This window comes from Equus quagga, chromosome 22 (genome assembly GCF_021613505.1).
Source record: "Equus quagga isolate Etosha38 chromosome 22, UCLA_HA_Equagga_1.0, whole genome shotgun sequence".
Lineage (NCBI taxonomy): Eukaryota > Metazoa > Chordata > Mammalia > Perissodactyla > Equidae > Equus > Equus quagga.
In genome coordinates this window covers 35,546,587-35,571,772 of record NC_060288.1, presented here as the reverse complement: position 1 = coordinate 35,571,772, position 25,186 = coordinate 35,546,587, and the positions used below count along the sequence as shown (strand labels likewise).

General features: G+C 38.8%; 1 protein-coding gene across 1 annotated transcript in view; it reads right to left on the bottom strand.

The window, feature by feature from the left end:
* CSMD1 (CUB and Sushi multiple domains 1) overlaps window positions 1-25,186 on the bottom strand; it is a 1,825,670-nt gene that overhangs the window by 298,408 nt on the left and 1,502,076 nt on the right. The window lies entirely within an intron of this gene.

Below are 25,186 nucleotides of genomic sequence, written 5' to 3'. Positions count from 1 at the left end.
AATTCAAATTAGGTATCTGAATATCAAATGCCAGTGTAACATAAAATTGGAAACATGCAGTAGACAAACAAAATCCAGGTGTAAAAATTCTGAACAGGGGCCAGTCCCGTGGCCAAGTGGTTGGGTTTGTGCACTCCGCTTCCATGGCCCAGGGTTTCTCCAGTTCAGATCCTGGGCGTGGACCTAGCACCAATCATCAGGCCATGCTGAGGTGGCATCCCACATAGCACAACCAGAAGGACCTACAACTAAAAATATACATCTATGTACTACTGGGAGGCTTTGGGAAGAAGAAGAAGAAGAAAAAAAGAAGATTGGCCACAGATGTTAGCTCAGGTGCCAATTAAAAAAAAAAAACGAACAAAAGAGTCAACATCCGTCCCCATTGTTTGGACCGTTAGAACCAGATCCTGGTAAACTAAACATCTGTAGGAGAGATGACCGCCTCAAATGCTAACAGGGCCATGTGTGGCCATCACTGAAGAGCGAGGCCTGTGCATGACAGCTGCCCAGTGATGACCTGCTGTCCTGCTGAAATTCATACTGTGTGTGATCCCAGTTTCCTGTTTTTTAAGGAGCACCAGAAATCTGGATTTTTCTTTCTTTTTATTTTTTTGAGGAAGATTAGCCCTGAGCTAACTGCTGCCAATCCTCCTCTGTTGCTGAGGAAGACTGGCCCTGAGCCAACATCCATGCCCATCTTCCTCTACTTTATATGTGGGACGCCTGCTACAGCATGGCTTGGTAAGCAGTGCCATGTCCGCACCTGGGATCCGAACTGGCAAACCCCAGCCGCCAAAGCAGAAGGTGCGCACTGTGCCACTGGGCCAGCCCCTGGATGTTTTAATTTTATAAAAGTACTTGTTGAATGAATAAATATTTAAAAAGTGGAGAGTTTTAAATATAAAAGTGGAGATTAGGTTGTTAAAACTTGATGTAAACAACATTGAAAGAATTAGATGATTTATCTGCATTTAGCCGAGGCGGTAATGAGACTCAGGATGGGGAAAAGCTGGCCTATTCCACCTAATTCTCATAAACGAAGCTCTGAAACGCACACGGCTGCTGAGGACGGCGAAGGCCTGGACGAAGAAATGGTCCAGCCAACATGTCCAAGAACTTTCATGCTGACGATAAGTTATTTCCTGGTTACACAGAAGACTTTTGTCATAAAAGATTGTCCTCGCTGGAGATTGATGGCTGTGTTGATAAAGCAACGGCATTGATTTTCCTGTGTCACTTATGCACAGCCTCATTAGCTCATAGTCATCGGCTCCACAGATGGCTCAGGGATATTAATGCTTAGGTGTTCTTCAGATCATCCCTCTTTGTTCAAAGGGCATTGCTTTTAAGGTCTTCAATGTAATACATAACCAAAGTTCTAAAATCCAAAAATACATGTATATTAAACGTAGCTTTGAAGAAACATCTTCCTCTGCCTCAAAACTTGCACTAAAACCTTTTCAGAAGAAGGATTAAAAAACAAGCTGGGGCTAGCCGTGGTGGTTAAATTCACGCACTCTGCTTTGGTGGCCCTGGGTTCACAGTTTTGGATCTTGAGTGTGGTCCTACACACCGCTCTTTAAGCCACACTCTGACAGCGTCCCACATACAAAATAGAGGAAGACTGGCACAGATGTTAGCTTAGTGACAATCTTCCTCAAGCAAAATGAGGAAGATTGGCAACAGACGTTAGCTCAGGGCCAATCTTCCTTACCAAAAAAGTAAATAAATAAATTAAAAAAATAAAAAACAAACAAGCAAACAAATAGAGAAGCACCAACAAAAATGTGTACTAAACCTTATTTGGCTTGAATTTCTTAGAGAAATATCTGTCTAATTGATTTTTCTATCACTCAGTCTCAAAAGCTGTCTTTTTTTTAACAGTATCATGTCATGAAGACGAGTTAAGCCAAGTTATTTATGATAGACTAGTTACTCTTTCCAGTACAGCTGTGCTTTTTTTCTTGTGATGCCTTCTATTGTTTTTTCAAAGATCATTTAAGTCCTCGATGGCATTATGAAATTTATTAGTATTCTGTAAAAGTCCTACCCTTGATTTCTAAGTTTCTGAAGCCCCGAGGCCTACCCAATGCCATTATCTGAAATGTATTCTCCTTCCCTGTCAGAAAGCTGAAAAGTGTTTGGATGTTCCAGAATTCAGTTTTCCAAATTTCAATCCACTGAGGAGAGCTTTGTTCGTTCAAAGCTTCTCACACGATTTAATAATTCATACACAGTTACAGGTGGATCATAGACACTTGTACCCAGAGGAAGCATTGAAAGTAGCATTGACCAACATCTTGAAAGGACTAGGGAAACATCTCTAGAAACCCAAGATTTCTCTTCCAATTTGACTCTTGGACTCTCAGTCTCTCCACGTGCACCAGATATGTAACCCACTCTGCTGTTTCTCTCCCCACAAATTGATGAGATTCATTTCAGTTGAGTTTTGCTCGCTATGTGGTTAAGGAGGAATATTATCCTTGTCTCCTAAAAGTTTCCACACTGCTTTTAAACATTGGTAAAATAAGTTGAACTGATGGATAACAGCAGAATTTTGAAATGGCAGTATAAAAATTCTATGATGTTGATTCTACGTCTATTTCAGGAATGCATTTTCCTACATTTATTAAAAATATCTCCAAAACTCGTAACATTTTATATTTAGATCTACAAAGATATTCCTCAAAGAAGAGGTATTTCCATTTAATTTAAATCTAAAAGACTTTAGAATAATCAGTCTTAGGATTGCTAAAGAATGATGACTTAAAAACATAGAGAGGTTACCCTTTTCTATCTTAAAGCCAACAGCCTGCAAGTAATCAGTGTGCAAATACTGACTCTGTATTTTCTTTATGCTATAGAACCTTTAAAAAAGATTAAATCGAGTTATTTGTATCAATGTATTAGCCATTAAGAGTTGCAATTATTGCTTGACTCTATTCAGTAATTCCATTTCTTTCTGGTTTTCAGTTATTCCTGCTTAAGTCATATAAGCAGCAAAGATACTTTCAACAAATGTCAGGCTGATGAAAATTATTACTTCATATCTTTTGCAGTAATTGCCCAGTCTTAATATCTTTAAGGATTAAATCCTTTATCTCTTTAACATCTAACAAAATATTGGTGTTATGAGAGACTTGCATCTAAGGCTTAAGTATCTGGACCAGTTCTCATCTTCCACATGAATCACTAGTGTGCAGAGAGAAGCTGCTCCAGATCTCATCCATCGTGTGCGTCCAGGGTGGACCAGAAGGAGGGCAGTGATGGGAGCTCTTCAGCCTCAATCTAAGCGACTCTTGAGCAGGTGCCTTCACACTCAGCTGAGCTCTGAGAACACAACTGTCATTGACAAATCTCTGATATCTTCTCTATCGACAACTGAACAAACTTCAAACGCTTACAGAAACCTATTATCTCATAACTTTACCTAAGATTTATTTCAATTTGGATAATGTACTTTTTGGTAAAGATTTCCTTAGTAACCTAAGAAAGGTTGCCATGTGCAAAAAAAAAAAAAAAAAGTCACAGAAAAACAGTGCTTTCACATTTGCATTCAGTAAAAAGGAGAGCCACCCTGAACACTTTAATATTCTCTACCAACTCTCTTTATCTGCAGTCATCTAGAAAGGAGGGTAGTTCAAGAGGAGATCACTGCTAAACTTATTTTTATGGTTCATTTGAGAAGTAAAGTTCATTAATAGTGGATTTCCTGAAATGTTAATCGACCTGTGTTTTTAAACACAACCCTCATTATTCAAGAACGAAACTCTGAGTGAGGTGTGTGTGTTTGATTTTTAAATTATTACCTGTTAAATTATACATCTATTTGTATTTTAGCTATAGCTGTCATTGTTTTCAAATCGATTTTTTTGGTCAGCTACAGTTTTTTTCATTTAATCCATTTCTTTTCCTCATATGTTGTTTTATTATTGTTGCTATTATTTTACTATTATGTGAGCAGCCCTTATGGAAAGATGCTTTGAATTTCTCAAAAACAGCATCAGGCAACAGGATGGTGATAATGTTTAAACAGAAAAGTGAACTTCTGAGTTCCAGACTGGAACATGGAAAGCCTGTAAAAGTCTAGAACAAAACTCAGATAACCAAAGAAATCACTTATTTTTCTAGACCATCTTGATTTTCATCAAATAAGTTACTAAGATATCATAAAGCAAGGTCATCACAGCTCAGGATTCCAGCAGTCGATCTTGAAATAGTTTGTAAACTAAATATATTACTATATAAATCCAAACAAAACTTTAATGTTGAATACACTCTGTTCTTGCACACAGCTACCCCATGATTCAGATTGTTACTATCAGTTCTGAGAAGTCTCTTGAAAGAATTCAGATCACCCACCTTCTCACGGATCTATAATGCCACACACTCACTTGTCCGTGTTGAGGGTATTTGAAGCTGAGTGTTGGGCAACTAGGAGCAAGATCAAGATCAGGCACCTACATGAGGGCTTGGAAATGGATGGGCTGAAGCTGTTTTACTCCGAATCAGTTTTTAAACACATCCACTTGGGGAATACGGTTCTAACTCACACACTGTGGTAAGAACTTATAATCAGTGCAGTGTCTAAACTTTCAAATCGTATTCATTATCTCTTCTGAGGCAGGGACTTAGGTACTGTGAATAGAACTGATTTAAATGAGTCTCCCATCTCCCAAGGTCTAGTTAATTACACAGGTAGGAAAATAAATATTTTTAAGACAATCTGATAAATGCTACAGTAAAGGTTCCTGGGAAGATTGAGAGACACAAAAGAAAGCAGGAGGGGTGCAGCACAGCTCTGTAGAGGGGGTAAAATTTGAGTTGGTCTAGAAGGATAGTAGGCATTTGGTCATTATAAAACCAGAGGAGAACACTCCAGATAAAGTCTACAAATGCATGGGAATTTGGAAGAAATCTGAGGTCCTGAGAGTGCAGAACCATTTCAGGTGGCATTTGCATTTGCTGGAGCTTTGTTTTAAGTATGTGGCGGTGGAGTGGGGATAGGATTGAAGGGGAGACAGGTGAAGCTACAGGCAAGAATGGAAAGGATGGATTAGCCTTCAGCCCCAGGGAGTTGAGACCCATTCAGTATGCAGTGGCGTGGAGAGAAACAAAGGTGTTTGCACATGGAATTGACACAAATATCTTTGCATTTCAGAAAGACAATAAGTAGCAAAATGGAATATGGATTGGACTGAGAAAAAAAGCAGAAAAACTGAAAAGGTATTTATTTAGTGTGAAAAATTAGGCTGTAGTAGTGGGATATGGGATAGTGGATGAGGTAAGATTATGTGCATGTATGAAGCACACCACAATTTCATCACGCAGATGGAGCTTGAGAGACAAGTGGAGGCAGCAGAGAGACGGTCTGTGATGAGGAGAGAAGACAGAGAAGGAACAGAACTCATGTGAGAGGAGTGGGGGAGAGAACAGAAGCATCATCAACTCATAATACTAGTGTCGCCTCATTACAGATCCAGTGCAGTAATCCAGGAAAACAAGAAAATCCTTTATCGACAACGTCTTATCTGAAATAGTTAAAACTAAACATGCTTTGAACATTCTGGGGGCATGGAACAAGAAAATATCAGGCCTTACAAAGCATCCTGTCCAACGGAGAACCAAGACATAGTAACAAATAGCAACAGATTGTACTGAGTACCCAACCAATAGAAATGTGGATAAGTAAAATTTGGGTCAACATCGACACATTCATAACATACGCACATGTCTATTCTCTGTTGTTCTGGGTCTCTATTTTCCTATAGATTTCTTATTTCTTCCCAATTATTTCTGTATTTTGTTGTATTCGCTTCTTTTTATATTGTTGGTATATAGTAGGAGGAACACAGAATCCTTTTTTAAAATAGGAACTTCTATAAACTTTTGTAAGGATGATTTCTATCATATAGAATGAGACTACAGTTATCTGGTTAATATTAACATTTGTCTGGCAATGGTACTCTATATGTTCAGATTATCCATGTCTTTTATACACTTTATTTCTAAGCAAAAAACATTTTTTGCTTAGAACAGTTTTTTTGCTTAAAACAGTTTTTTGACATAAAAAATTGTTACTCTAATTTTAAATGTAAGCTATTAATATTATTTTCCTAAAATCTATTTTTAATTATGATTTGTACCTGATGATGAAGCTAGTAATTTATATATAGTAGCTCAGTCTATTAATGTTTCATTTTATTGAAAAAATATAGAAAGAATAAAATTTCCTAGTACAATGTCTTCCTCTTTTGACCCGATATATTAACGGGCATTAAAGTGAAAAAGAAAAAAGGTGATTTAAATAATCCAGTTGAGAACATATATCTGGAATATATTATTATCCTAACTAGAGCATTATTTCACTAATTAAATCATTTAGTTAACATGTATTTGTAAAGTGCCTACTGTGTTTCAGATATTTTGTTAGATGTTGAAAATATAAAATTAATCTCAGTCCTGGCCCACCAGGAGCTCACAATCTGTATAGGAACAAAAATAACATAGCATAGCTAACACCATACATCTTAAAGGGACATCCATTCATTATTGAACACACACTTCTGAAGCACCTAATATACAGTATGTCTCACATGATGCTGGATGGTATTTCAACACACAGGCAGAGCCTTGCCCTTTGGGGCTCAGGGCTTAATTGCAAGCACTGTTACTACACCAATAAGTGCTTAAGAGAACAGAATGAACAAACATGTTCGTTTCAGGTGGCAATGGGAAGAGTTCACCCAGCTGGCGTCTCCCTTACGTCCTTTCGCAGGGTTTCTGTGAAAGCAGGATGCTAGTACAGGGCAACCCATTTATAGGCAGCCACACAGTACAAAATATGGCTGCTTCTAAATGAGCCACCTGGACTTTCCAAGGGGCGCACAGGTGGCCGCAAATAACACGTCATGCTTGCTTGTGGATGCTTCTTTCAGTTTAACACGTGAAAACAAACAAACATGCATACATATACATATTTACAGGAAGGGACATCCAGAAGTACAACGAAACGAGTTCAGCAAACCATATATAGCATTTAACCATGTAGAATATAATTTGATTCTTTTAAGAATGTATTGCAAGACGGAAGGTAGTTTTTATTTTTCTTCTATGCAGCATAATTTACGAAGTAACTTCCTCTCTTTAAATGTATGTTTGTTTGTCTAGGAATAATATGTCTAAAAAAAATAAAACTCAACATGCTTTTATTTTAAACTCTGACTACCCACTAATTGTTTAAAATACCTTGACTATTCCAAGCTTCTGATTTAACTATTGTTAAATTAACTATTAATTTAATAACTAGTTAACTATTAACTAACTAGTTAACTACTTAACTGGTTAACTATTGTTGATTCTTTCAAATTTGGCCATAGGAGTTTGATGTCCTGAAAAATCTCTATGGCCAAATGCACAGGTAAGAAGAACTGACAATCCTTTACAATACATACTTATCTAATTTAATTTAGTTACATAAAAACAGGTAGAAATTAATTCAATCTAATTAAAACTAGATTGAATACAGATTTTGATAGTTTGAGAAAATAAGTATCAATATAGAGCCAACATCTAGACAAAGTGGCAAGTGAAAGACTCTACCATTGTATCTATCACAAATACCATAATTGAAATACATTTCAATTATATTGCAACACAATGACATATGTTTTAAATACCAAGACACATTTTCAACAACGATTTTTTTAAAGAAACTTGAGCATTCCTACCAAGTGAATTATACAATTATTTTCAATGGTAGAAACATTTCAGATTTTTTTTTTTTTACCATCTTGCTTAAGAAAAACTAGATCCACTAAATGAAAATGGTGGGGAAAATGTGTGGAGGGAAATTAGGAAGACAAATGAGTTATTTTTAAAGCATTTATTAGTGGTATAGGCTTCTCAGCATATAATTTTAATTTCTATCATTTAAAATTCAATGATGTTTGTTTGCATTTATATGAAAATATCCAGAATGACAACACATTAAAATTTTTTCTTTTGCTTTAATAGAGAAATGCAAGCTGCGACTAATTTACTGTTTTTACCCAGCGATCTCAGCGTCTGCTACTTTCTTAGGACGCACATGAATGGACTGGGCACTAACTTCAGATGTGTGTTTCCATGAAGATGATCATGAACGTGGGACAGAATTTACAGACACACACTCACTGCCATGAAGGCACTGGGTACTTTTGTCTATGCTATCTCCTTTAGTCCTGAAAATAATCGTAGAAAATAGAAAATTAGGATCCTAAGCAAGACATACTGGAGAGTTTTGTCACAGTCAAAATAAAATGTGGCAGCCAGAGAAAGTCAGGCTCCTCTTAGTAGCACGCAGGCCAAGAAGTTTAAGACAAAGAATGTTCAGGCTCTGGTTCAGGGAGGCAGAAGGCAAACTGAGTGAGCCGAGGCAGGAGGAAGTGAAGAAGTGAGCTGAATGAGAAACAGGCCTTGAAAGGAAAGGATTCCTGGCACAGAGTGGGTTCCCTTTGAAGCGGCCCCTCTCCCTCCTCCAGTCTAGTCTTGAGGGGAACTTCGCCTCTCGACTCCTCAGCCACTCTCCTCGGGAACAGCAATATGGGAACCAACGAAGACGCGCTCTGACAAACTACGTAAGAGATAGTGTTATGCATCTCCTCATTTGCTAAGGAAGATTCTCTTGATTTTGCCAAAAAAGGTAATAAATAATGAATGGAAATCATTTTGAAAAGCCCCATGGGGGATTTAATTCTTCTTTGCTCATAAAATAACTGTCACATTTTCTTTTCTCCGAAAGGTTGTCCACACTGGATGAAAAAACACGTCACATTTACCCACAACCCAGTGGACCTCACACTAATCCTCAAGAGGTCATCCCAGCTGCACCAGCGACAGAGTCCTGAGTCCTGGAGCACTGTGCATACTCTCTTCAGTTAGTCTTTCTACTCTTTGCCAAAACCAAAAAACACTACAAAAGGAAGGCAATGGAGATCATACTGGACAATGTCTAAAGTGTCTAAAGTGTGAGAATCAGGACGATTGACGAATGAAAGAGCACCCCTGGGAGAGAGGCTGAGAATGTTGTCATCAGATGACCAGGGGGCCCGGGGACACAGGACTAGTTGGAGCAGATGAAGGATAAGAAGAGGTGGAGGGACCACTGAATGCTTCTGAAATAATGTACCAGCCCAAGCCCATCCTCAAATTCACTTCCTTTGCTGGCCCCTCTGCAGTTGCCAAGTGTCCAATGTGAATGGTAATGCTTCTTTCTTTCTGCCCCCATATTGTAAAGATTTTTATAAGAAAAAGTAAAAGATTTATGAAAATACACTGAGCTCTTCATAAGTGAATTCTGCATAAATATAAGGGATTACCAACAATACTTGGATTTATTGCTCCTGTTATTATTCATATGTTGTTACTTTTAGTATTCCACACCAAATAAATACAAAGTAATTGTCAAACCATATGCCACAATGCACCACCTCAAGCAATCCAGGGAAGTCATTAATTCCCAGGAAGTGACAGCCGCCACCAGACCAGTGTTGGCATATCACGGCACTATGAGTACGAATACCAGTCCCCATTTTCCCTATCTCATTCTTTCAAAGAATTCCTGCGTGAGTGACTGCCATCCGTCAGCCTAATTGTGACTTGTAAGTGCCAGCCCGTCCTCACGCGGCTTGCTTCCCAGACACTCATGATGCAAGCCACCTGACTTAAGAACTGCGGTGCAATCTTAAGGGACTTGTGCTGAGATGTAATGCTTGCTCATTGGGAATTTTACACATGTGATCTGAAGCTTTGTGTGTGCTAAGCATCACGAAGAGTTCAGTAGAGAAACCCAGAGGCAGAACAAAGCAAAGCAGGCAGCCGAACAAATGTGTGAACAAAGCAAAGCCCATGAATTCACTCCCTTCCAAAACTGGCACCACTGTTACGTCTCCCAACTCATCTCAAAGACTCCCACACTCCCCACACCTTGAGACCATCTTTGACTCCCTTCCCTCCATTGTTCCCATGAACCCACTCACCAACGTCTTGCAAAACCTCCCTTACATGCTCTCTCCAACGTGCCCACTCCTTTCTTTTCTGACCTTCACTTGCTTAGTCCGCGCCTGCCTCATCTCACGCCAGTGGCTGCCATTGACTGCTGAGAGATTGCCTGGCAGGATCGCCTATGAGACCCAGGTGAATGCCCATTCTTGTCACAATCTTGTCACAATCCTGTCACAATCCTGTCCCCGACTGCTGTCTCCCTCCTCCAGGCTAATTGCCTGATTGTGCATCAGTATTGCTCACATCCTCCAAATCATGCCTGTCCTTGAAGATCAAGTCCAGCCCATTCTTGTTGAGGCTTCCCGAGCTCTTCCTCCTGCATACTCCCTGATTTTTTTATGAATTCCACCACAAAACATGTGACGACTGATGAGCTGCATGTTTTCTGTTTTTTGATGTTCTCCCATGGATATCGTTTCTTACTCCGTCTATAAACTCCCCTCTCTGAAGATGGGAGCAGGATAGCGAATACTCTGTTTATTACATCACCTAAATGAGTCGGGCAGTTAAAATAGAAACAGTGAAGTAGATTCATGTCACTAGGTTTCCAATTTGTTAATAAGCACCCTTGATTCAAATAAACTATTAAGCTTCTAATGATTTCCAAGTGTTACTAAAATCACGAAAATAAATCGTGCCTTTCAAATTTTAATACTTTCTGACTTTTACAAAATTTGGGCTGACTTAAAAATAGTATTCCATCAGAAACAGGCAATTAGTAAAATTTCAGAATGGATTCAAGAATATTATTTAACAAACCTACAACGGAAGCTACACGGTTTCACATTTCTCAATAAACCGATTGTCCAGAGGGAATCCCATCGGCTCGTGTTGCATGTCTATGTGGAAATGTTTAATGACATTATGTATATAATAAAATGGACATTCCACGGATTATTTTCCATGAAACTATTATTATTATGTGAAATTCAATACAGAAATCTTCAGCATTCAGAACGCAAAATAGTGTTATTTAGGTCACAGTGACTTTAGTTTGATGATGATAAATTAACTGACAAGAAATATGTCAAGCAGCTTTTGGTAGCCAGAAATCAGAAAAATAGAGTCCGAGTGGAAGCAGAAAATTTTCCTTCCCTTCTTGAGGAATGATTCATTTCTGTATATTTCCTATTGGAATCATTCTATTCCTTTAGGTCTGGAAATTTGTCTTTTACACTTTAATAGCAGTTAAATAACTAAACATTCAAATTAATAAAGAAATAATATACACGAATGAGGAGTTTCTTAGCATTTCTTTCAATTAGTGTATCATGCAACAGGACAGATAAGTAATTTCTTCTCCCACACAGGCCCGTTTATCCAGGTCTTATTTCATACTGAAGTGCATTACAACCTCTAGAAATTTCCAGATAAGACAGTCATTCCATATACGCCACTTCCAGAATTTTGTCATTTTGGTTCCTCAACTGATGTTTACTGAGCAAGGCATATAATGCTTCAGGTTCCAATAAACTAACCAAAGCTGTCTGGAATCCTCTGGACCCCTGACCTCCAGGTGTGGTTGCATCACAGTCAGACTTCCTGACAGAGGAGCCCACAGGCATGAGGGCCAGGTTATCCACCCAAGTGCAGACCACACCTACCATCACCGAATCCCAAAACCTCCACTCTACCAGGGAGGCATTTTTCCTGCTCCATCTGCTTGCCATTGGACAAAGGAAATATGTCTCTGATTAATGTAACAACAAAAACCCTGTCTTAGGAAATGCTGAGACTCCTGCATATAGTTGCCTTAACTGTTCTTACTAAAGAGCTTAATGGCATTGACATCTCCCTCATCAGTCAGAACTCAACCCTCAGAGTCACGTAGTTCATTCCTTTCTTCACCTCACTTACAATGCAATTCACCACTGGGTCCTGTCAATTAAGAGTTTTTAAGTCTGTCCTTTATACTTTTACCTCTATTGCCTTGTTCTGATTGTCATTACCTCAGAATTAGACTATACAACATCCAATGAGCAAATTCTAAGTTCATTCTCATCTCTGATCTATGTTACATATCATAGCAAGATTAGAAACCCAGTACCATACCAAGTGACATCAAAACCCCATTATCCAGAAAGAAAATCTTTCTCTCTTCCACTACACATCTACCCTTCCCCATTTTCCCTCGTCAGTCACAGTCGCGGAGTCCGGAAACCTTGACCTTGCTCTCAGCTACTCTCAAACTCCACACCCAAGGCCTCATTCACCCAATTGTTAAAGGAGTAAAAAGGGAAACATTCTTGAAATCATCGTAAGAAAAATTTTACTCTCCTTTCAACAAAATATCCTTTGATTTTTCGAATTTAATAAAATTCAGCACTAAGAGTGTCCAAAACGAACTACTTATTTACAGAAGAAAAACATGGTCTGTGATATGACAGACAAACAGCTGGCTCGTGACAGAGCCAGGAGACTTACTCCAAATCTCCAGGGACCAAAGAAGGTGCATTTCCTTCCCCTTCCATTTTACTATTGAGTTAAAATACATGACAGCTAGTGTTCATCCTTGGCACTTGCTGTTGAATGGTGTTAAGTGTATCACTCCAGAGTATTTGCAAATTTCAAGCTGAATATTCCCAACGGCCTTAATATTTTTTCAAATCTCTCTTTCTAATTGCCTTGCATTGGAATTTAACAGACGTGATTATCTTCATATCAGTGTTTTCTGAAATGTTTACTTAGTTGGAAAAAAAAAACTCATTTGATGATGTTGTAGAGATCTGAATAGCTTCCAAATGTCAAAATTCACGGAGTGGAGAAAAATAATAACTTTGAATCTGAATAGATTTTATGCCTTTTTTCTTTTTAAAGCATCATTAAGAATGCCATAATTCATGCAAGAAATATGAAAATCAGAAATGAAATGACCTGTGATCCATTATCTACCATTTCCTCTCTGACAAGGCATATAAGTCTCTGAGCATCTCATCTTCTCATGAATGACCCTTTGTAAAAACAATGTATCTGTGACTTTGGCTAATACCATAATTACTGCTTTTTATTTCCCCTAAGAAATAATGGTAAAAGATTCTGTCATCACTCTTCCCATAAAATGTTAGATTTTATAGCATTTGGTGATATCATCTGTCAGCTTTCACTTTATCTCACATTTCAGTCATATGCTTTTAGATTAATCCTCATATAAATTATTGATGTCACCCTTGTCTGGGTCCTTTCATCTTTCTCAAAGTACCAGGGGCCAACAATATATTTAATTCTGAAAGCTGAAAATAAATAGCAGTGTGTATCAACTATCAAACTGTCACAAGATATAAGGAATAATTGATTTGAAAGTAAAAAATAAATCATAAAACTAAACCTCATGGAAAATGATGCAAAACTACGTAGAAGCTATTTGTAGAGTGACCTGCACACAACGACTTCTGTAGGGTTTGGAGGAGGGTGATGTGGGTCACCAGAATGACCAAAAGTCCTAATTAGGCCATTCTCTCATTGCCACAGAAGGGAAGCACATCACGGTGTCGTTGGAATTTTTTAAAACACTGTGAACTCTTACATTTTAGTCTTGGAGATGCTATACATGTCAGTAAGGGAGAAAGATGACAAAACGTCCAATTAGAAGGTGAGAGATCTGGATTATCCACCCATCTCTACTTCTCCTTTGCTTGTGACATTGAGTAAATCAACTAAGCATCACCTCATGTCGCTTTCCTTTCTTAAAACGGTTATGGCAATGCTTTGCCCTTTCCTCCCTCTGGGAACTGGATGGAGATTTATGTCCTGTTTCAGCTGCAGCCTCACCTTGGGGCAGCCTGAGGTCGGAGCCGTTTCATTTCAGAGCAGTGGCTCTGCACAGATTTACCCCAAGCCTCCCTTCTTAAACATGTTATCATGTTTGGCGTAAGTTATCTTCTTAATGATGTTTTACAGTAATTAAGCATGGATTTTGGTGTTTATCTAAAAGTGTGCACATAAAAATAAAACTTTCTAATGCAAACCATGAATTGTAGGCTTGCACTGGGGACTGAAGACTGGGTTTTAGTCTGGCATTCCCAGAGATGGGAGTGCCTTTCCTCTTTATAAAATGTCCATCTTGTTTTACAATAAATACAGAGTTCTCTCTATGGACTTTCCAGCAGCCTGCCTCTCTACTGCATCTGAATTCCCTGGCCTGCCTTTTCCACTGTGGTATTTCCATTGAAAGTCATTCTACTTTGAAGAATGTGTTCTATGAAACATGATTCTGTAGGTTTGATTTTTCTTGCAGAAGTAGAGTAAAAATGCAATTTGCAGAATTCTTATAAGAAGGGGTAAGCTTATAAAAAATGTATGGCTATGTCCTGATGTATTGAAGGGAGAAGTTTCTAACAATGCCATCCCAGAGCATGCAGTGAAGAGCTTGTCACATCACTGACATTACAGTCTTCTCTCTTTATGATACTGTCCTTTTGATAGCACAATACATTCTGAGCATACAACTTAATTTTTCACTTAATAGACACACCCTTCTTAAAGATCAGTTTGAAACCTATTAGAAATTAGGTTTGTTTTTTTCTTCACAGATGAGAAACACCATGTTTTACTTGATAAGAATTCCTGGGAGAATTGTTTGAATGGTAATCTGCAAAAGTAAAAGAATGCAACCTGGAAACAATAAAGTTGAGGTGCACAACTCATTTTTCTGGGAATAGACATCAACAGATGAGCACAGAGAGACAATTTTCAGACAAGAACAAAAAGCAACTGTGTCAGAATTAAATGTTTGGAGGTTATTTATTAGTTTTTCTTTTAACCAAATTGTAAAACAAGGAAATTTTGTGGGTTTCAACCCTTAACTCCGGGTGCGGTTTTCTCTGTGCCTCTGCCTTGCCCACTCTATGCGCCAGGCATCCTTCTGTACGTCTTCCATGGAAATTCACCTGGACCCGGACCCATTAACTGGGTCACCTTAACTCTTGAGATTACTAATATCTTAACCAGTTCTAGCTCCAATGCATCTTCTCTCCATAACTGGGTCCTCCCGAGCCAATTCAGATCCTGGTTTCTATAAACTACCCTCGTCTTACATAGGAAGTATATCTGTCCACTTTCTGAGACTCCCAGTGAGGTCATTCTTGTTACTAGTTTAGGTCTATCATTGCGACTCAAAGGCAATATCTAAGCTGCTTAATTTCCCCAAACATGGGTTCCATCTCTGGACCCCACTTCAATTAAATGGATTTCTTCCCTCTGTGTCAGAGTCTCTGGTTAGATAAACCACCTGTGACCTAAGTTCTGAAGCCATAGGCTCTGGTTCATCCACAGCTTTTACCAGGACCTCCCCAAATCCCCACCCACTGGGGCTGGGCTATCCTTGGACCCTGCCTAGCTTTCCGTTGACACACGTTGCTTGATACACTTCTGCTTCAACTTCTGAATATCATCGCACCCTGAATCACTTTTATGAGTTGTCCACCCACTAGAGTTTGTGTGACCTCATATTGACAAACATTGGTCCACAATACCTTACAAAATTCTGTCTGTTCCTTCAAATACCATGTGCCAACGGTCATGTGATTCTTCTCCCTAACACTTATGGTGAAATTCATTCCTATTTTCCTTGGCCCACAGCAATGATCAGTTTTGACTCAAGTCTCTCCAGTTGACATATCCTGGCTTAGCGTGTTGGGTGTCCAAGGGCCCTGAAAACATACTATCATGTTCACAGTCATATTAGAGCTGAGGAACAATACACACAAAACAGCCACAGAGGATGAAGGTCATGTGAAATCAGAAAGAGAGCAATGAAAACTGAAGATCAAACTTTGGCCTTTCTAATCCAGGTTATCAATAAAGAACGTGAAAAAAACCCAACTTGAATTAAACTGTGGACTTACATGTATATGATATCTTTTGAATAAAATTCATCAAACCTTAGTAATATCCATAAAGAGTTTTAAGATCATTATATTACTCTTTCAAAATAACATAGCTAAAATCTTATTTATTATAGCTTGCTTGGGCTCAGCTCCACAATATGCCTGAATTTCACCACCATTGGCTAGAAGGAGGAGAAGAAACATAATATCAGGTAGAACCTGGGGCTGAAAGAATTCACGTAAGTATAGAAGCCGCCTCTGTTGGCACAGAGGTGGACGATTACGGGGTTTAGGGAGAAAGAAAATGTCGGTGCTCAAGAAGGCATTAAATGGGCTTCGTTTGTTGTGTTTTTGGTGAGGAAGATTGTCCCTAAGCTGACATCTGTGCCAATCTTCTCTACTTTGTATGTGGGATGCCACCACAGCACGGCTTGATGAGCAATGTGTAGGTCCGTGCCTGGGATCCAAACCTGCGAACCCTGGGCTGCTAAAGTAGAGTACATGATCTTAGCCACTATGCCACCTGGCTGGCCCCTAAAACGGGCTTTTTTTCCCCAGGTAATCATCAGTTAGAAAAGAGGTTTGACCAAGTAGGCAGTCCTTGACAGCAGAAGTGAACTCTGCAAGAGATGCTTCAAGCAAGCAAGGTGAGTGATGCTGGACGCTGGATGAGCAGACCATTCACAGCCGGCTTGCTCATCACCCCCAGGCAGTGTGACAGGATCCAGCCTGGCAAGAGAAGAAAATGATGAGCCAGAAAGTGGCCAGGGCCCCACCAAGGGGGCTGGGGTTTGGGGAAGGACTCCAAAGTGTGGGAATCATACATGCAACACGTGGAAACTGAGGCAGAGCACTGTCAGGCACAGAATCCTGGAGAGGGTTTGGGATGCACACAGAGAACAGGTGCATAAGAAGGTGGAGGAAACGCAAGGATGCCTCTCTCTGCAGGCCCATCCGATAATGGTCACAGGGGAGCTAAAGTAATTCCAAGACTCTGCCAAAAAACTGACTTTACCTTAAAAGGTCATTTCTAAGATTCAACACTGGTGACAAATTCCTTCCATCCTCTTGCTTTATATTAGAATCTGACTCTCTTTGTTCCTCTTCCTTCTAGTCAGAGAGAAGGGAAGGTAGGTCCTGTAAGGACTGGCTGGGGTTCCTCACACACCTTCAAGGCAACTTGGGGAGTCTGTCCAGGAGAGGCCTTGCTCAGGGTGGGAGGAGCAGAGCGGGGACCCAGAAAGACTGACCAACATCCGCAGGTGCCTGCTTTGGAGAGATCTGGGTACCAAGAAAACAGAAACTGTATCTATGACAACACAGAAAGAGACTGCAAGCTGTTTTATTTGCAGACAGTAGGTGCATTAAGTACGAACTGAAACATTCATTTAAATTGAAAATTTAAAAGGACATGTAAACAATCCAGTTATATGTTCTGTTTGTTAAAAGTCTACTTTGTATCTGCAACTATGTGTGTGTGTGTGTATGTGCACACACACGATCTTCATCTTTTAAAATGGAATTATCTAAAAGGGAATTAAGAGAACAACATTCATAAGTAGGATAATGTGACAGATTCTCATGTGACCCCAATGACGCCCACTTCCTGGATTTGACACCCCATATAATCTCTCTCTCCTCGAGTGTGACTTACTTCTGGGCCATCAAATAAAGCAGAGGTGAGAGAATGCTGCGGCTGTAAGGAAGGCCACAAATCTGCTGATGATGAGTTGGAATAGACAGAGGGGATCATGGGTGAGCCTGGCTTCATCAGAAGAAGGCCCTTAATGGAAGGACTGGGTCTTTCAAGTGGGAGGGGTTCTCTGTTGGCTTTGAAGAAGCATACCACGGGATGGGCCCTGCCTTAGGAACTCCGGGATGGGGACCTCAGTCTACTGCCAAGAGGACCTGAGTTCCTACAGCCACATGAGCCTGAAAGGGGATATCCAGCTTCAGACAAGACCAAGACCCCAGCTGACACCTTGATTGTGTCCTCACCAGACCTGGGAGGATGCAGCTGGGCCACACCCAGACCCCTGACCCACAGAAACTGTGAGTAATGAGTATGTGCTGTTTTAGGCCCTTAAGTTTGTGAAAATTCATTACACAGCAATAGAAAACTAATACAAAAAAGAATTGCCTATTATTTTAAAACAACTTTATGAAATGACCAACTAGTTAACTATGGAAGGAACAAATGATACTATTCACATTTTTTTCCCAGCAGTTTTCTCTGCTGAATCAATGGCTATTTGAGAACAACTTCTTGCTCCATAAACCTGTATTTACAAATTGACCTCGAAACTCTATCAATGAGGAGACACCCAAGCAGAGAATTCGATGAACACTGTTCTTTGAATAATATTCTGATTTTACCCTAAAGCAGTAACACTTATACATGTTACAACCAAGAATGTTTGGAAAATCTGTGAACGTCTATTATTTATAAAATTAGATTCTAGAAATTGCACTTGAGAACTGCCACTTATCTTGTATAGAATTTCCAAAATCTAGTTGTCAAAAAAAGAGAGGAATCAGTTATAAAATGAACATGTCATTGTGTACTTAAATCTCATTCATAGTCAGGAAGGTAATGAGATCAGAAGAATTCTTAGGAGAAATAGACAGATCTCACTACACACACACAAGTAATTGTGTGCGGTGATGGAAGTGTCAATCAGCCTTACTGTGGTGATCATTTTGCAATATATATATGTATCAGATCATCACAATGGGCATCTTAAACTTACACAATGCTATATACCAATTATGTCTCAACAAAGCTGGAAAAAAAATGAAATAGGCAGAGTGACTCCTGATATCAGGAGGTGGAGACGGGCAGGAGGGGGGACATCCAAAGAAGATTACATCAACCTGTTCAGGATGTCAACTAATCCAATAAAGAATTAGCTCTTGTTATCAATCCAGGATTTCAAGGACTTCATATCATAGCTTCTGACTTCTCCTATTCTTCACCTTCAGGTTTGTTTTCAGTAATTGATTGTGCACGGTGGCTGTGTATACTGCATGCCTGCAATATTTCTGACTTGTTTTGAAGCTAGAAGGTGACAATGCTTAGTATTTCATTATTGGCCTTGAGAATGTATTCACACGGGAGTCGTTCTCTCATTTATAACAGTGTATTTAATGTTGCTGTCATTTTAATTCTATCAGCATATTAATAAAATCTCAATGACAGCTGCATAAGCCCACAGCTCTGGGCTCTAATTTTCCTGGCCGTAGAATATGTTGTAGTTTGTTCAGAATTGGTCGTCAATCCCAAATCACCCCACCTCCCCTTCGACTTCAGCAAACAAAATGAATAAGGGGCTACAATCAAAGATGCCATGAATGGATGGGCCATTTTGTAGAAATGGGCAATCAGCTATGGGCTCATTCTTTTATTTCAGATTGCAGTTGGAGGGGGACTTCAAGATTTCTCTCTAGGGATCTTAAACAGATAATTTGGGTAAGGGGCAGGGCAAGCAATTTTAGGACCCTGAAGAACGGAAATGAACCAGCCATGAAAGATTTGGTCATAGGGCAGGATAGGAAAGACCCGTGAATGTTCCTATTTCCCTCTCCCAAAATTAAACACTGTCATCCTCAAATTAGGTAGACTCAGAGGGTGGGCCTGTCTCCCAGTTCTCAGCTTTGTGGTTTATTCGTTCTCAGTGCTCTCCAGTGCAGTCATGTAGAATGTGCTTTGAGGGCACTGAATTTCTAGAGTAATGACTTTTTCCCCCCTCTTAGAACTAATTGGCATAAAGAGGGCCACATGGATCGCTGGCAGCTCTGCCCTGCAGATCTGCTTATTCACCTCCAGCCTCTTACCATTTTTTTGAAATGGCTTTTGCACCCATCTGTTCCTCCTTGTCTATTCCCACAAGCCCTTCACCTCAAACTTCTCTTTCTTCAACATTTTAGAGATGTCTCTGACTGTGGGTTCCTCACTCTGTGGTCTAGACTCCAAAGTCTGAAACAAAAACAGGAGGCTTGAAACAGCCAGGGGGACGGCTCGCCCCAAGAAAGCTAGCAGCCTGCCTCTCAAAAGGAAGGCTTTCTAGGATCAGATGCTGGTTCTGTCAGCGTACCCCAAATAGATTCATCTCATGGAGGGGTCATGCGACTTAAATATAATGCTGGAAAGCTAGTTTTCTAATTTAAAAAATGAATGGAGTCAGTCCATGTACCAGAATCCCTAGGTCAACACGAATAAATCACTCTCTTTCTATTGGGAGAGCCACAGTGACACCACAATCACAATGAGAATATTGCCTGGTAACCATGGAATCAGAGCAAGGGAAGTTAATTAAATAAAGCCAATAAACTTAAAAGGAAGTCAGTCTAATTAATTCACCCCCATGAGAGCACTGATTTTCCCAGTGGGATTGGATTACAGCATCTTCTTGCTTAGTTTCTTTGCCAGATACATCTTGGGTGGTCACTGAAAAGCTTCCATTTTCAAGGTCTCTCTATCTGTTGTTCCACGACTACTGACTACCGCACACCACCCTCCCAAGACATACGTTGATTTTTTTTTAAGATATATATATTATATTCATTCTGACTATTCCTTTTATGAGTACTAAGTACTTCTGCTCTGTCTGATTATGTGTTATTGAAAGTCAGCAAGAAGTCCTTCTCCCTTACTCTCAAGTCACTTGCGGGTGGCGGATATCACACAAACAGCCATTTGGAATCATTGTAATCCTCTAAGAACTGGTGTTTATACCATTGTTGGTTTGCCATTCTTTAAATCTCAGATTTCCATGCAATTTCATTCCTCAAATACTATTAATGACTCTGCCTTAATGTTGAACAGTAATGACTGCTGTCTAGCTTTTAAAGCCTTCCATAATCAGGCTGCCGAAGCTAACTTTGGTTTTTCTTTTTCTCCTCATTGTGCATCTTCCATTCAATTCAGACTTTCACATTCATTATCTCAGGAGCTGAAAGATCATATTCAACTTTCCGCATCTATACAAGTCTGTCTCCTTCCATGTAAATTCTAGGTCAGCTCAGTTAATTATCATTTATTAAGTGTTTGTGTAGGTGATATGTAGTTGATCAAATTAAGATTCCTCCTCTTGAGGACCTCACATTTTATTGGTGAAAATAAAAGGTGTAGAGTCGAAATGTAAGAGGTTCCAGGGACACAGAAGAAGGAGCAGGCAATTCTGCTCCAGGATGTTGGGCAGCAGTGCAGGTTTTATATAGGATCTGGCAGTTGGATTCAATCTTGAGCAATGAGACAAAGGGCATCTAGAAGTAAGGAAAGAAAATTCTCGAGGCTTCTATGATTATTTTAGCTTTCAATGGTCTCTCATTTTTCTGCAAAATTTTAGTTTTCATCATTAGATATATACATATTTTTAGAAATGGATACACATATTTCTAAATATTAGGGCACAAGATACACATATTACCATCAAGGAGCTATAGTTTATTTGGGGAAAAAGAACAAACTCATGTGAAGATGAAATGTATTAAGCATCAAATATCACAATACATGAAGGGTCAAATTCTACAAAGATGATCTATATTAGGGGTCACACATATCGGTCAATGTGAATCAGGGCCATGAACTGACTCCCACAACCACATCTACAGATGCATCCCATAGTTCAGAATACAATTATAGAGTCACAGTTCTATTGACCAATTTTCACAAGTGCTAAATTTTACCATCCTAAGCCATTTATTTGCAAACAGGAACCATGGCTTTTGCCTTGTCTGTTTCAGTAGAGTGCTAATCATTCAGGACACAGGTGACACAGGTACAGTCATTGATTAATCAAAAAGAGGTTCCACCGAGACAGCCCAGAGATGCTTGTCTAAGCTACACTTCTTTTACTACATCTCTAGGTAGCAAGAATTTCTCGTTGAATTGTGACGGAGGGTTGGTTTGTTTCTCCCTATTTAAATAACTAAGAGTACACAATCCAGAAAGCCTGTTTTGTTCCCAAATTCTCCCATACATCCTGTGGTAAACTGTTTCTGAAGAATGACTATTCTGGGAATATTCTTGTGGAACTCTAAAAAAGTCAACATATTTTTAAAGAATTCTGAATTCAATATAGGATTTTTTAAATTCTCAGAACTCCTTTTCTTTAAAAATGTTTGCTGAAATATTTAGAAAACATAGTAACCCATTGTCAATATGATTTTTCCCGATATTTGAAGAGCTTTAGAATCACTAGCAGAAAGCAAAACAAAAAGGATTATGTTAAATAAAGCAAAACTCTTATTGCCCTGGGCCAGCTCTATGGAATCTTAGTGCTCTGTAGAATAAGCTTGAATAACAGCCATCCCATCTAAGCTTTTATATTACAGATGAGACATCTGTGCGAGGTGCAGAGGGGACTAAGAAAACGAACACCCGTTGTCCCTGATCTCAAAGAGCTTATGCCGTGTGCTTTCATTCGACATCTTTATAGAATCAGAAGGCTATCATCTGTTATGACTAGAGACAAACCTGTAACAAAAAGCGGTGTTTTTTCACAGAGGTAAACTTTCTCAGTTCTACATTGCCTGAACCTATTATTCAGAAACTAATTGTTACTTAATAAATGCCTATTAATATATCTATTCGAACTTGTGCCAGAGACGCCTGGCTTTTCTTCCTTGTCAGTGCCTTTACACATGCATCAGTCGATATATGTGGTACTCATCAAAGTAAGATCATCGAAAATATTTAAAAATAAGTTCATCAGCAGTTCCTGGCTTCAGTTAGAACACCTGGATTTCTTGCTGGCTTCAGCACTCCAGGAGGTGAAAGCTTCAGCAAACTACTGAAACACTTAAAGAGGCGTTTCTAACCTCTGAAGAATAAAGAGGAACTGCTTACCAAGACCCAGCATTGCCAAGATGGTAAAATTAGAAAGCATGCAAGAGTAGGCTGCAAATATTAAAGGACATAAGAATATTATTTGTAAATTTCAAAAATTCAAAATTTCATTCATTTCAAAAATTTTAGGATGCTTATTAAGGTATATATTTGCTCCCTGTTGATATTTTGTATTCCACTCATGTGTGTAGGTTAATTACAGATCCTAAACGTTTAAATACGAATGTTTCCTGAAGTAATACAGTTAACTAGTAAGAGGAAATTACAAAAGTCTTTTGAAAACAGTTAGTCGAAAAGTGTCTTCACATAGTCTTAAACTTAAATAATTTGCTCGAAACATTTTATAAGCATTCATTATTTTCAAAGCATATTTTAGGGATGAATATTTGAATCAGGTATTTAATCACATTATGGGATCTTGGAATTTCTTAAACTTAATTAGTTAGTGTTTAAACCTCAGAATTTAATGTGAAGTTAATAATATTTTGATAATATAGCTATCAGTGCCATCAATTCTGTATTACAAATATCTTTTCCCATCTGGCAGTTTGTTTCAGCTCTAGGGCAATCTTGCAAACAAGACTTGTGCCCAGGGAGCGTGTGCATTTTGGGAGATGGAATCAAAGAGGGAAAACAGGCAAAAAAGATAATTACTCTTGTCAGATTGATGATAGTAAGAGCTAAATACCAATTATTGCCAATATTCCTTTCTCTTGTTTTTAGAAAGTTTGCACTTCCATGCAAATAATAATGTCCATATAATTGGAAAGTGCCCATAAGTAGATCCTCAGATTCAAGCTTTCTTAAAGTTACTCAGAGAAATAGGAGGGGCAGTAAAAGGTCCCAAAGTGATGCTGGACGCCATGGAGAAACATAGAGCTACCACAGCCACGTGGGGTCTAATTGAGGCTGAGGAAGCACATGGAAGAAACGACTCTTGATGAGGGAAGGATGAGGAAGCCCACAGTCTGTAATTTCAATCCAATTACGTATTCTTAGAGAATACAGAGATTTTAGAGAACGCTTCTCAACTGTTATTTGGACAATAAGAGGGAAGTTGAAGTTCTGGAAACAGTTCAGTAACCTCCTCCTCAATAATAAATCCAGAACCATAAGCATGAATTTCCTTCTGAATATCTTTTGCACAACCATGAGAATATAGGAGCAAGTGTTCATAAATCAAGAATTACACTAGTTGGAAATAGTTGGAGGGAGAACAGGCAGCAGTTACTAAGGTTGGGACAACAATGAGAAATAAAATAGAAGCTCAGCATGATAAGTTTTCTATGAAGCAGCTGTGGGAGAGACAATGCTGAGCTCTGTAACCCCCAGACTTGGGGCAGTATTAAGGATGAGGCGTAGGGATGCACATAGGAGAAAGGGAAGCACAAGGCCAATGCTTCCTCCTTTTTGCCAACAAATCACAGTAGGAGGCAAGATTTGTCAGATGAGCTAAAGCAACAAGAGAAGTGGAGGAACAACCCAGGTGTCCAGGAATTTCTCCTCAGTTATAATAAACACAGAAAGTTACCTAAAGGGTTTTCAAACAGCTTTCCTTCCCAAGTAGCCACATTCCTCTGGGACTTTAAGACTGGTGTAAGAGCTAGGAAGTGGGGATTAACACATCCAAGTAACAAAACAAAAGATGAGGAGTATTCTGGTGGAGAAACTGGAGCAGATGCACAGAGATCACAATAGACTATCTGCAAGCAAAGCAAAATGGTTTTACAAGAACTCTTTGGAACTTGTTTGGGAATGAAATCCTGAAAAGGGGAATTCTAATAAAGAAAAAATATAATTATACATTAATTTTATAATGTCCATTGTCACTAATATATTTGGCATGCAATACAATGAATATGCTTTCTATTGACGGAGTCTTTTAAAAGGTTATTTTCCTAAAAGTGAAACATTGGTTTTCTCAGGATGAAAGCTACTCTAGCTCTATTTTTGCCCAAAGTCTTACAAATCTTCAACTGTAATTTCACCAACCAAGAAAGATTTGAGGCAATTAATCTTCCTTTTAGACACCTGGATTAGTTCTGTGTCTGGGATAATTATCATCTTTTCCAAGCCTTCATTTGCTCATCTGTCAAATACAGGAATCAATCTTGATGATCATCAACATACTTTCATGCTCAAACATACAAAATTGTTAACTTCCTATGTCACCGTATTTGATGTCACAAAGATTTTTAAGCATCAGAATGGTGAAGGATTAAACTATTTTGTATATTTTAAGCATTTTATTTATCTGATTACTTAATTTTTTAATTGGCTATGTACACCAAATAGCTACATTTTCTACTTTACTTGTATGGAACTAAAAATGTTGAAAATAGTTATTATATCGTAAACTTCTTTTTTTGAAAGTACAAATTCTTCTCCTCCTTTATTTTTTATCCTCCTTTGTCTTCTTCACATTCATCTTAAAAATAATTTCCATTTTCCATATTGATTTATA